At 41.4% G+C, this 13007-nt stretch overlaps 1 long non-coding RNA gene across 1 annotated transcript in view; it reads right to left on the minus strand.

Annotated features, from left to right (window-relative positions):
• Nucleotides 1-9421: 9421 nt before the first annotated feature.
• The window catches only part of LOC138162851 (uncharacterized), a 5738-nt gene continuing 2152 nt past the window's right edge, over nt 9422-13007 (minus strand). The window contains exons 2-3 of the long non-coding RNA XR_011168733.1: nt 12596-12714; nt 9422-11777 (exon numbers count right to left, since the gene is read on the minus strand). This is a non-coding gene — a long non-coding RNA (uncharacterized lncRNA). The remainder of the gene's footprint in view (nt 11778-12595; nt 12715-13007) is intronic.

Genomic DNA, 13007 nt, shown 5'->3' on the forward strand with positions numbered 1-13007 from the left:
GAGGACTCTCAACAACGGCTTCCCAGAATTCAGATCAAATCACAGAACACTTCTCAAAGTGAGTCCCCAAAACAAAGCTACACATCAGGGCTTATATAGCCTTCTCCTGGCTCAGAGAATGTAACAACCTTATTGACTCACTGGCCAATCAAGAAGTATCTACTGAAAAACAAGCCTCCCACCCAAGGCTTCAGGTGCACTTTAGCCTAGGGGCAGGGAAGATCTTCCAAATTTGCATTCCCATTACACTGATTTGATCTTCATGTTGTCTGAGGGGTTCTCAAAAGTCTTCTCCAGGGGCTGCTAGGTGGTGCAGAGAATAGAGTACAGGCCCTGGAGTCAGGAGGACCTGAGTTCAAAGTCACCTCAGATACTTGACACTTGTTAGCTGTGTGACCTTGGGCAAGTCACTTAACCCCAATTGCCCTGCCTTCCCCCCTCCAAAAAGACAAAAAAAAGGAGTCTTTTCCAGCACCACAATTCTGTGGTGCTCAACTTTACTAATAGTCCAACTCTCACATCCATACATTGCTACTGAAAAAAACAGTGCTTTGATGATAAGGACCTTTGCTGGCAAGGTGATATCTCTGCTTTTTAGTAGCCTGTATAGATTTGTCATAGCTTTCCTTCCAAGGAATATGTCTGCAGTCATTGTCTGCACTGATCCTTGAGCCCAATACAAAATCTGACCCTGCTTCCATTTCTTCTCCCTCTGTTTGCCAGACAATGATGGGTCCAGTTGCCATGATTTTAGGTGTTGGTTTTGGGGGTTTTTTATGTTAATCTTCAAGCCAGCTTTCACACTATCCTCTTTCACCCTCATCAAGAGACTTCTTCATTGTTCTTCACTTTCTAACATTTAAGGACAGGGAGTATACGAACAAAGGGGATTGGAAAAGGTCTCCTTGTAGGGGATGACACATTGAGCTTATAATAGTAAGTCAAGAGGCAGAGGTAAGGAGGAAGTACATTACAGGAATGGTGGAATAACTGCTGAAAAGGCAAGTGGTCAAGGAAAACACATAGAGTGGAACATGGGCTGGACCATCGAATGACTGACAGAGAATATATTGGGGGGAGAGGAGGGGAAAGCCCTGAAAGGTAGACTGCAGCCAGATTTTGAGCAGCTTTAAATGCCAAATGAAGGAGTGAATCACCTGGGCTGAATTGTGACTACAAGCAAACCTAAGTTCCTAAAATCACAGGAGTAAAGACTGAAAGTTGAGGGGGAGGCTAGGTGGTGCAGTAAATAGAGCACCAGCCCTGGAGTCAGGAGGATCTGAGTTCAAATGTGACCTCAGACACTTAACACAAAATTAGCCGTGTGATCTTGGGCAAATCACTTAACCTCAATTGCCCTACCTTCCCCCCTGCAAAAAAAAAAGATTGAAAGTTGAAAGGGACCTCAGAGGTCATCTGGCTGAACCTTCCTAATTTTACAAATCAGGAAACTGAGGCCTAGAGAGGTAAAGTGACTTGCCCAAGATCATACCTGCATAAGTAGGCACTCATAAGTAAGGAATTGCTGGCATTATTTTTCCTTTTACTTTCCTGAATGTGCCATTATTTTACTGTTTTGTTCATATATTTACCATTAGTAAGAAAAGCTAACAAGCCACTTGGTTTTTAGCTAGATACTGGATGGTGCCTAATTTTCCTCTTGTTGTCTCCTGCAGGCCTTTCTTGTCTCTTGAATTGTTAAAATTGTTTTGTTCTCTTTTAATTTATTTTTTCTTTCTCACTGGGATAGAGGGAATGTGGAAAGGAGAGAAAATAAACTTGTTAATTGAAAAAAAATTTAAAAAAATAATATGAGGAAGTTGTATAAGTATATTTTATACATTCAAAATTGGGGGGTTATTGAACATAGAAAGAGAATCTATGTTAATTAAATATGCACATTCATAGCACACTGGAATGGTTTTTTTTTTCTATATTATCTAGCAGGAAGACTCTTTTGTATTGTGTTTCCCACTGTAAGTGTTAGACAACCCTCTTCTCTTCCTGCTCCCTTCCCCCAGCTCTTGTCTTCCAATCCCAGGATGGGAATAGGGCCGTTCAGATAGACCACAGCTCTTGAATTGAGGAAGGAAAGACAAAATAAGGCAACATCTGGCTTCTTCGGAGCAAAACAAAACAAAAAGCCTCCAAACTCTGGAAATCAGAAGGGAGTGTGAAAGCTACAACCAGGCCCATGAAATATCCAATAGGACATCTTGGATTCTTGGATCCTGTAAACAGAAATAAATGAACTATGCCTTTGCAGTTGGTTTGTAGTAATGTTTTTAGGCTTTTCACTTAAAGCACTAGGAAGTAAGAAATTCAGTCAGTCAACTGGTCACCTTCCCTATATTATTTCTTTACTAAAGCAAATTGGGAGGATTATTAGCAAATCCATTAACTGTCCTTGTTTAAAGTATTTCTATACTGATTGTTTAAACTGAGCTCTCATTTTGTGAATGTCCTATTGCTCAGAAATAGAAGCAGAAAAATTTAGAGCAAGGAAAAAAAAGAAATTTAGAGCAAGAGGAAGCTTGACCTATCTTTTAATCCAATCCTTCATGTTTTTACAGATGGGGAAATTGAGGCCCAGAGAAGTAAATGACCCCCACAGAAATATGTGAATAATTCAAGCCATTTATTTCCTATTAGGCTACCATCTTTAGTGAATTATTTTAGGCAGTGATTCAGAGCCATAAGAAAATTTAGACATAATCTAGTTTAAACTCCTGCACTTTACAGTAATGAAGGCCTTTATTACGCACTTACTATGTGCCAAGCACTTCCCTAAACCCTGGGGATATAAATATAAGCAAACAAGACAGTCCCTGACCTCTTGAGAAACTCACAGTCTAGAAGGGGAAGACAATCTATTTAGAAGAGTGGTAGCCAAGGAGAAATGTTTTGGTCATGTTTATTAGATTGTTGTTTTCAGAGCCTGTGTTGGAGGAAAGAGTCTGCTGAGAATGATTATAAGGCCATTTGCTTCCTTTCCCTGGGCTCTCAGTTTCTTCCTTGACAAAATAGAAGGCATAGAGTAGGTAGTCCTCCAGTCCTGACAATTGAACCCCCTGTACAACCTTGGAAAACAATAGTGGATGAGAGGGAAGTAGTAAGAGAACTAGAAAGAGTTACAATTGTCCTACTCCAAGACCCCCTGCCCCCCACTTCTAGGCAGCTCCCTAACAGCATGCCAGTCATAGATCAGTCAATCATACATGCAGAGCTGAAAGGGTTCAGGGGGCATCTAATTCAACTGCTAAGAGATTTTTATCCTTGATTTCTTTGAAGTCAAATGTCTTCAGTCATAGAATCATAAATTCTTGTCTTTCTCTGCCTTATTTCCAACTCCACAGATGACTTTCTGTCCTTGATCTGTACTCCTGCACCAGCAGCAAACTGGCTTCTCCTCCAGATATGCTGCTAGGAGCCTAAAGTACTAGCTTTGGGGATTTTGGGACTTGGGGCAATGAAAAAGACCTCATCCTTCTTAAGGGCAATGACACTGTGGTTTTTCATCTGTGTATTCCTACTCTACTCAGCACTGGCAGGATTTTGCAGAGGCATCCATTTGAATTGAATGACCTTCAAAGTATACCCAGTATGTTCCAGCAAAGAAATTTAATTGAATGAATTCAGGTCAAAGTCCTATTGATACCTAAGAAAATGAGAATTGTTGCTCTGTTTCAGATCTGCTTTAAAAGCAAAGCTTAGAATCCCAGCTTTTGCCCCCTTCATTTCACTATAATGGAAAGAAAGTTCTTCCTAAGGACTTTCACCTGCCCCCACCCCCAGTTGTTTTTCTCTCTAGCTTTATAGCCTAATAAAGTGGCCATGAGGGTGCCAGCTTCCCAGCTTTCCTGAAGTCAAGAATTCCTCCACTCTTCTTAGGAACAAAATGCCCAACTATAAGAGTTGATCATTAATGAAATTAATCATGATGATAGTGGTAAGGCAGTAATTTAAAGGGGTGTGTGGCAAGAGAGACTGAAGCTTTTCCCTAGCAATTTTGGTTGGAAGGGTGGAAAGGTCTTTTGTTATCCCCTGAAAAGTGTCTTCATCCTGAGTCCCTTAAACTAGCCCCGCTCCTCAACCCCTACAAACACATACTCTTCTATGCTTTAAGGTCATCTCATTTTCCTGTATCTTTGACCTTTAAATTCAAGAATTCCAAAGCTAAAAATCAGATCTGTTCAATTACTTCCTCCCCCCCCCCAGATTGTTAAGATTTACAGTGTAAGGGAAAGAAGAAAGGGACTCTAAGCATAGCAAAGATGGATTTACCACATCCTCCAATGAACTGATAGGTGTTTATTAAGTACATACCACCAGTATTACAGAATGCTAGGTAAAAAGTAATAGTAAACAGTCTTTGCCCTTAAGAAGCTTACCTTCTATGGGGGAGACAACAAAGAACACATAAAAGCATATACAAAATGTTCAATATAGAGATATAGTAATTGAGAGTGGGAGAAGAAGACAATGGGAGTGGGGGATAGATAAGACTATCCAAAAGGTAATGCTTAAGCCAACTATCCAAGAAAACAAGAGAAAAAGACATGCATTCTGGCGATGGGGGTGAGTTAATCAATGCAAAGGCATGGAGAAGGTGTTAAGAAGCCCACTTCGGCTAGTCTAGTCTACATAGTTTGGGAAGGGAAATATACAATGTTATAAGGCTGGAAAGGAAACTTCAATACCTCATCAGGTTTTGAAGAGCTTGTAATGCCCAAGGAATTTCTATCTGATCCTAGGGATTCTATGAAATCCCTGGAGTTTATTGAGGGGGTGGCATTCGCTCACCTTGAGACCTCCACTTAAGGAAAATCACTGTCACTTCAGGCCAGCAAAGGCAGACTGGGAGAAGTGGGAGGAAGCAAAGCCTCTCCCCACTCCAATCCATCCATACAGTTGGCCAAGTGATATTCCTAAAGTATAGTTCTGAACAGGACAATCCCCTGCTTAAGTATTTTAAGTAACTCTTCTTGTCTTTAAGATAAAATACAAGCTCATCTGTTTGGCATTTAAAGGCCTTCTTGGTCTGGCTTCAAGCTCTTTCCTGGCTGATCTCACACGAATCCCCCTTGGCAACTCCACACTCCACGCAAACAAGAATAATGGCAACGTCCCATTCCCCACCGCCATGCCTCTGCACAGGCAGCACCCTATATGTGGAATCCTCCTCCTTATCACCTCCACCTCTTGGACTCCAGCACTTTTTAGCTTCACCTCCTACACAAGGACAGTCGCTCAGGTTCTCAACCCCTCAATCCTCCATCTCTGAACTGCTTTGTATTTACTTCAGATATATTTATGTATACATTGTCTGTGTACATGCTCCCTCCTAAGAGAATGGAAGTAAAGGCAGACTGTTTCAGTTTTTCTTTGTATCCATAGCATCTAGTACAGTGGTGCTTAATAAATGCTTATTTGAATGGAAGGAAAATCAGGACCATCACAATATGGCAATCAATAAGTGAATATTTATTAATCACCTCCTAGGGGTAGCTGGGTGGTGCAGTGGACAGAGCTCCAGGTCTGAAGTCAGGAAGACTCATCTTCCTGAGTTGAAATCTAGCCTCAGACACTTACTAGCTATGTGACCCTGGGTAAGTCACTTCACCCTGTTTCCCTCAGTTTCCACATCTGTAAAGTGAAATGGAGGGGTGGCTAGGTGGCGCAGTGAATAGAGCACTGGTCCTGGAATCAGGAGGACCTGAGTTCAAATTCGGCCTCAGACACTTAACACAAAAACTAGCTGTGTGACCTTGGGCAAGTCACTTAACCTCAACTGCCCCAAAAAAAAAAAAAAAAAAAAAAATGGAGAAGGAAATGGCAAAACACTTCAGTATCTTCATGAAGAAAATCCCAAATGGGGTCATGAAGAGTCTGACACAAGTGAACAAAAACCATGTGTCAGGCATTATGCTAAATGCTGGGGGATAAAAAAAAAAAAAGAGAGAGGCAAAAGACAGGTCTGGTGGGAATTGAGAGTCAAAGAACCTGAGTTTGAATCCTGGCTCTCTATGTGACCTTGGGGTAGTAACAACCACAGTAAGTCTCAGTTTCTGCATCTGTAAAATAAGGGCAGGCTGGACTATTTGACCTCTAAAACATTTTCCAGTCCTAAGATAAAGAATGAGCCATCTCTCCCAACAGAAACACAAAAATGAGTCCTAATGAAGTACCATGTCAGTCTTTGCCACAAAAAAATGATGTTCATGAAAACATTACCAGAGACAGTGAGTTCTTTAAGACGATGTTAGAATTGGTTCATCTACTGAACTTTGGGGCAGTAGGATTTCCTGTAATAGTCAATTCTGCAGAATTAAATGGGTGCCCAATAGAATGCAAGCTCCTGGAGACCAAGGACTTTCATTTTTTAAATCTTCACATCCTAGAACAGGGCTATGTACATAGTCAGTGCTGAGCATCAGGGATACCATGGTAATAGAGATACACTCTGATCTATAATAAATGATATTATAGCATTACTATTAATTAACTAACCTCTATTAAGCTCCTACTATGTGCCAAGCACTATGGGGTGGTCTTAAGGTTTTGATCAGGACGAAGAGACTCACTTGCCATACCAGAGTGGCATTGCATGCTATTTCCTGTTAATCAATGATCAGTCTGTTGGGGGTGGGAAGGAGGTTAAGTCCTTCTAATATCTTCCTGACTCAACATATTAGAATGAATTAATTCATATGAGGTGTGAGATCAGAAAGCAACCATGGTAGAATTTGAAGGAGAAAGGGGACAAAAGAATGACAGCTGGGACTGCAGGGAGAAATAGGAAGGGCTTACCTTCTCTCCACTCCCCACCCCCATCTCCTGCTCCCTAGGAGAAATAGACCCTGGTGATCATTGATGCATCCTGCTGTAGGTAGTATCTCTGTTCCTGATGCTCTGGTAGACCCACCTTGTCTACACTGTTGTGATAGTTTACTAACTAAAATATTATTATCTAAGTCACCCTGCCTCCAGTCTATCTACTCATCACACCACTGCCCAGATATGCTGTTGTTTGTCCTTCGTTGTCAAAGAGGACCATGACATGCAAATGAATCAGATTCAAGTGTGGGAGGGAAGTACACAGTCACCAGCCTCACTTTCTTCTCTGTAGCCATCTGGGTCCAGTGGCCAGATACACATCAGGACAACTGGAGATGACCTTTGGTTAATTAACAAAGCCTAGCCTTGTGCTGGGTACTGTACATGCAAAGCTAAAGAATGGAAGTCCCTGATCTCAAGGATCTCACATTCAAGCATTCAAGTGGAAGAAGTAACATATACACAGGTAGGTCTATGGAGAATAAATACAAAATAAATGAAAGATAATTCAACACAAGGTGGGGAGGCAGGGAGCGGTGGGGGGAAGGGGGAAGGGGATCAGGAAAGACCTTCCTGTTGAAGGTGAGATTCTTGCCTGTCCAAGTGCAAAGTGTGGTGCCACTCTTACAGGAGCTCCCATTGGTCCACAGAATTAAGTCCAAACATTTTTGCCATCCAAAGCCCTCCACAGCCTGGCCCCAATCTACCTTTTGAGATTTATCTAATTCCACTCTACATACCCACCTGAAATGCTCCTCTTACCTCATTCTTTTTTTTTTTTTTTAAGAAATCGGGGTTAAGTAACTTGCTCAAGGTTACACGGCCAGGTGTTTCTGGGTTGGGTGGGTGCTAAGTGTCTGAGCCTGGGATTCGATTTCCAGGTCTTCTCAAAACTGGAGCCGGTGCTCTTACTCGCTGTGCTACCTGGCCGCCCCCTCTTACCTCATTCTTGTTTTTGCTCTCATCTCTTGGGCACCTCTGTCCCATGACTAGGATGACTCCTCCCATTTCTACCATCAGTTTTCCTCTCCCTTCAAGTAATGGTTAAAATCTCACAAATTAAATTGAAAAATGTGTCTGTGTACATTTTTTCCCCTCCCCTGGTTGTTAAACATTTTATAGCACATCACTTTGTGATGGAACCTATTCTTAGCATGGAGATGAGGAGATGAAGGGATCAGAGACATGAAGACAATGAGAAATGAGGTTCAGAGAATAGTCTAGTTTGTCAGTAATTAGAAGCATTATGACAAAGACTGTGATGTAAGCTGGCCAGGCTCTTCTCCCCACTTCCTTCCTGTTCCCTCCACACAGTGGAGACATGTCTGCAGAAATAGTCAAAGTGATTGGTCAATCCTCAAGGTTTAAACAAAATAAATTACACCAGTCCCAGAGTGCATCCTGATTTTTTTTCAACTCTTGTGTCAGTTTTGTGTATGTTTTGAAACAGTTTTGAAACAGTCCAGTGAATAGAGTGCTAGGCCTAGAGTCAGGAAGACTCATCTTACTGAGTTTAAACCTGGCTTCAGACACTAGCTGTGTGACCCTGGGCAAGTCACTTTACCTTCTTTGCCTCAGTTTCCTCATCTGTCGAATAAACTGAAGAAGGAAATGGTAAACCACTCCAGTATCTCTGCCAAGAAAACTCCAAATAGGGTCATGAAAAGTCAGGCATAACAGAAACAATTCAACAACAGCAACGATAACAACAAAAAAAGGCAGTTTGGTATAACACCTGGCTTCAGAGTCAGCAAAATCTGGGTTTATATCCTACCTCTGGCATGAATGGACTGTGACCCTGGGCAAATTACTTAATCTCTCAGTGCCCTCCCTAAGATTCAAAGTCAGTTCCAGAGAAGGTGTCAGTCTGAATTGTAAGGGGATGTTTCTCACCTAGATCTCCATGCCCCTTCCCCCTAAGTAGCCAGTGTTCTCAGTACTCTTACCAATGCCTCACCCCCCAAAAACCCTCTCCAAAAAGGGGTGGGAGCACAGGGACATTCAAGTTTCTTGGCAGTCCCAGTTCCAAAGAAATTTACAATTTTATAGGGATCAAAAGATGAAGTAAAAGGAATGAAGCTCCAATTTAGACAGGATTTCTGGCATCAGACTCTTGGTCATAGAAATAATTGGGAGGGGAGGGGAGAGTAGGGAAACCTTCACTTCTCTTTAAGATGGCGCATGTGGAGGATTGGACCCAACAACTCTTCCTTTTAATGGCCTCAAATTCCTCTTTTAGGATGTTATCCGGAGCCTTGTTATCAGCCATAACATCTATACATTCCTTTTCCTTCATCTCACATCCCCACCCCTAAGGGATTTGATGTATTATTATTTATTGCCATTATTAGTGTCATCATCATCAACATCATTATTGAACTGACTAGATGTTTGGCATCATGTAGAAAACAGTCTGAGTCTGACCAAAACAGGATCTGGAGAAGTGGAAGGAGAAATGGAGTGGAGAAAGAGAGGAAATGAGGGAGGATGGAATGACTTGTAAACATTTTTACATTTTATCAGTGGGCTGTCATTAAATGTTACCTAGGGAGCATGCTGGGAAAGAAAGAGAATGGCTCCCCTCTTAACGTTTATAATTTAATAAAAATGAAAGGGAAAGGTAATAAAAACATACATCTACAGAGCGCTTTAAATGTTTGCAAAACAAATTTATAAATTCCAATAAAATATTCAAGTAATACAAATGAAGAAGAGGGGAAACAGAGATAAAGGCAATGAATCAGGAGTAGCTGGTAGACATTATTTCTTCTCAGGAGCCCGCATTGCTTGTTTATTTCATTTATTCTTCTAAACACAGTCCTGCAAGAGAAGGAGTGTTTCTCCCCATTTGACTTAATAGGAGATTGAGGTTTAATAGAAAACTGAAGTCCCAAGAGTTTCTGGTCTCCAAACGTCCTCATGGTTCACTGGTTCTGCCCATCTGTTTGTTCTCTTCTCCCTTTGATGGCTATGGAGACATCTTGGAATGGATTCTTAGGCTCTCTCTTCTGAATAGCAGCTAGACCAGGTCCCTAGGTTTGTGCTGAAGTCATCAATCTCTTTGAGCTTTCTCACAAAAGGGACTAGAAAGTGACAAAGGAAAAGCCCAGGAAGCTTTGTTCCCCAAGAGGCTTACTGTAAAGTGAAATTACCCCAAAGGTTTTTGTCCTGTTCCTCCTCTTCTTCTTCCATTTTCTCAAGGACTAGAGACAGTTTGTCTCTCTTTTCTCTGCTGGTTTCCATCATGTGAGCTGTTTTGCATGAAAGGACTGCATTGAGGGGGAGGGGTAAGTCTAACTAAAGTATTTCTGATATAACATCTTGACCTGACCTGTATGTCCAGGACATTATCCTTTAAATGAAAAGGGGATGAGGGGAGTATATACTGGGGGGAGGTTCTGAGGGGGAAAGGGAGAGAGAGACAAAGACAGAGACACAAAAAGAGAAAGGAAAACATACTTCCAACCAGGTATTGGGGGTACCCTAAATTGCAAAGAATTAAAAAAAAAAAAGAAAGAAAGGAAACTGGTAACTTACCAGATTTCCTGTGCTTGCCTGTCTAAGGAAGGAAAACTGTGACAAGAATCAGTCATCAATATTTATGGAACATAAGCTAAGCATCAAGCTTACATTAGACTAGGTAGAATCAGATTTTTCTGATAGTGACCTCAGAGCTTAGCACCTCACCTGACACATAGTAGGTGCTTAATGTGTATTGCCTAATGGATAAAAATTCTCACGAATACTTCCATCTCATTTGCTTTGGGTATAACTATCTACGTACCTATTGACTCCCTCCTTACAATGCCCCTCTTGAGGGCAAAGGATTGTGTCATCTATAGCCTGGTCCATATTTATGGTATTTAATAAATGTTTGCTTAGTTTATTGGTCTAGTTCCGGGGTGGGGAACCTGCAGCCTCGAGGTCACATGTGGCCTTCTAGGTCCCTGGATTTGGCCTTTTAACTGAGTCCAAGTTTTACAGAACAAATCCTTTTATTAAGGGGATTTATTCTGTGAAGTTTGGATTCAGTCAAAGGGCCACACTTGAGGACTTTGAGGGTCACATGTGGCCTCAAGGCTGCATGTTCCCCACCTCTGATTTAGTTTATCCTTATAACAACTCTGGGAAGCAGTGCAAATGTTACTTTTTCCATTTTACTGAAGAAGGAATTGTGGCTCCCAAGGTCAAGATGTGAATTAGTTCAAGATGGCATGGACAGCTTCAAATCCCACATTCACCCAACTAAATCACAGATCTCTCCTACTATATAATTATAACTAAGGGGGATCTTCTATTTATTCTTTAGTCTTCTCACATTCTCTTCCTCATCTTTCTCTTCAACTGGAAAAAAAGAAGTGAGCCAGAAAGAAGTACCAACTTCTAAACGGTCTGTGCCACATAAGCTAAGGCCTAGAGAGACCAAAGGATTTACCAAACGTCTCGAATAATCATGTATTAGCCAGGCTGGAACTGGTACTCAAGCCTTTCTGGATTTGCCATTAGTATTCTTTCTTCTGCATGTATCTGTGTTGTTTTGTTTTTTTTTAAACTGTACGCCAAAGTTGATTTTAAAGTGATTCAAACAAAGTGATTTTTGAAAATACTTGCTGTTCTAAGGATTAAGGGTTTATCTTTTCCTTCCTTTAAAACAATTTTTTATTCTGAAATTAAACATCAAAAAAAGGGGATTTTTCATACATCAGAACAGGAAAAAAAAGGGGATTCTATATGAAATTGGTAATCTCCATTTCACACTGCTTGCTTGGGGAAAAAAAAAGGATATAATAAACTCTACTCATTACTTTCAAAACTCTCCTGCTTGTCTGTTTCCTTTGGACCTTCTGTTCTCTTCAGTTCTGTGCATTTCCAAAAATGTCAAAATGACCCTTTTTTTTTTGGCATCAGTCTTGTTAAATCCTTTCCTTACTCCTGTTAACCTAAAATAAGAAAGGGAGGAAACTTATAACAAATAAACATAATCAAGCAAAATGAATACACAGAATGTATGAAAATGCATGTCCCTAGACCTTGCATCCATCACCTGTCAGGAAGTTTTTCCCCTTATTTTTAGGGAGGATAATTGAGAATTCTTTCTCAGACAACTATACGTGACTGGAGTGCAGAAAACCCATGGTAAAAACTTCTCCTTTAAGGGATCTCTCTGCAGTTAAGGAGGTTCATAATAACCAGCATTTTTTTCATAACAGATTTATCTGTGAGAAGGTCTCAAAGAATGTTTCCAAGTCCAGATAGAGCATCTCACAGCCTGAGGGAGTGCTTTTCCTCCAGTAGCTTCCAAAAACCGTCAAGGGGTTGTTTCAAGGCCAGAGTCCTCACAGTCTGCCCAGCAGCTCACTGGCTGGCTCCCTGCTGCTCCCAGCTGGCACGAGGAAAAGTTTGGTAATTCCCACCAAGAGGAGGTACAGTTCTTGGCAGGGAGTTGGACAGGGCAGGGGAAGTCTCCATGTTTTTTTGTTTCTTTGGATGTCAAAACAGTAACTGGGTTAAATTAGTCCAACCAGTTATGTACCATCCTGTAAATCTTCAGTTTATCAGGGGTTTCAGAGTACACCTAGTCCAACTAATAACTAACCAAGCACACCTCTTTTACAAAATCTCCAGCAAGGGGGAATTCTGCTCTCACTTGAAGACTTCCTGTGAAGGGGAGTGCTCGGAGAACCTTAAAACATAGTTCAGTCAAAGCTCTATCATTGTTATTTTTACTTTTCTCTAAGTTAGCCCACTCCAGACTTACATGTTTTTGATGTTGTTTCCCCTACATCAGGCCAAAACCAACCTGTAGTGACTACCTCACTGGGACCGAGCAAGGCTCAGCTGAATCAATGCATGCAAATCACTTGGTGAGCTTCAAAGCTAGAGAGAGAGAAAGTAATTGATTTTGCCATAAATTGTTTTCAATGGCTCTTGAGTCACACCTCACACCTCCAACCAACCAGTCCTGCCTGTAGGGCCTGCTCTGGGGCTCAGAGCAGTTGCTTAAGTCTTGCTTTCTCTGCTGCTCAGCTTGGCTTCCTTCACTTCTTGGCCTCTGAGGTTCATTTGTTTTGAGGTTTCTTACTCTGGGATGGATGGATGGATGGATGGATGGATGGATGGATGGATGGATGGATGGATGGATGGATGGATGGATGGATGGATGGATGGAT

The sequence above is a fragment of the Petaurus breviceps genome, unplaced genomic scaffold, assembly GCF_028583685.1.
Source record: "Petaurus breviceps papuanus isolate PSGF00001 unplaced genomic scaffold, PetGlider_PUasm1.0 186, whole genome shotgun sequence".
In the NCBI taxonomy this organism is placed as follows: domain Eukaryota; kingdom Metazoa; phylum Chordata; class Mammalia; order Diprotodontia; family Petauridae; genus Petaurus; species Petaurus breviceps.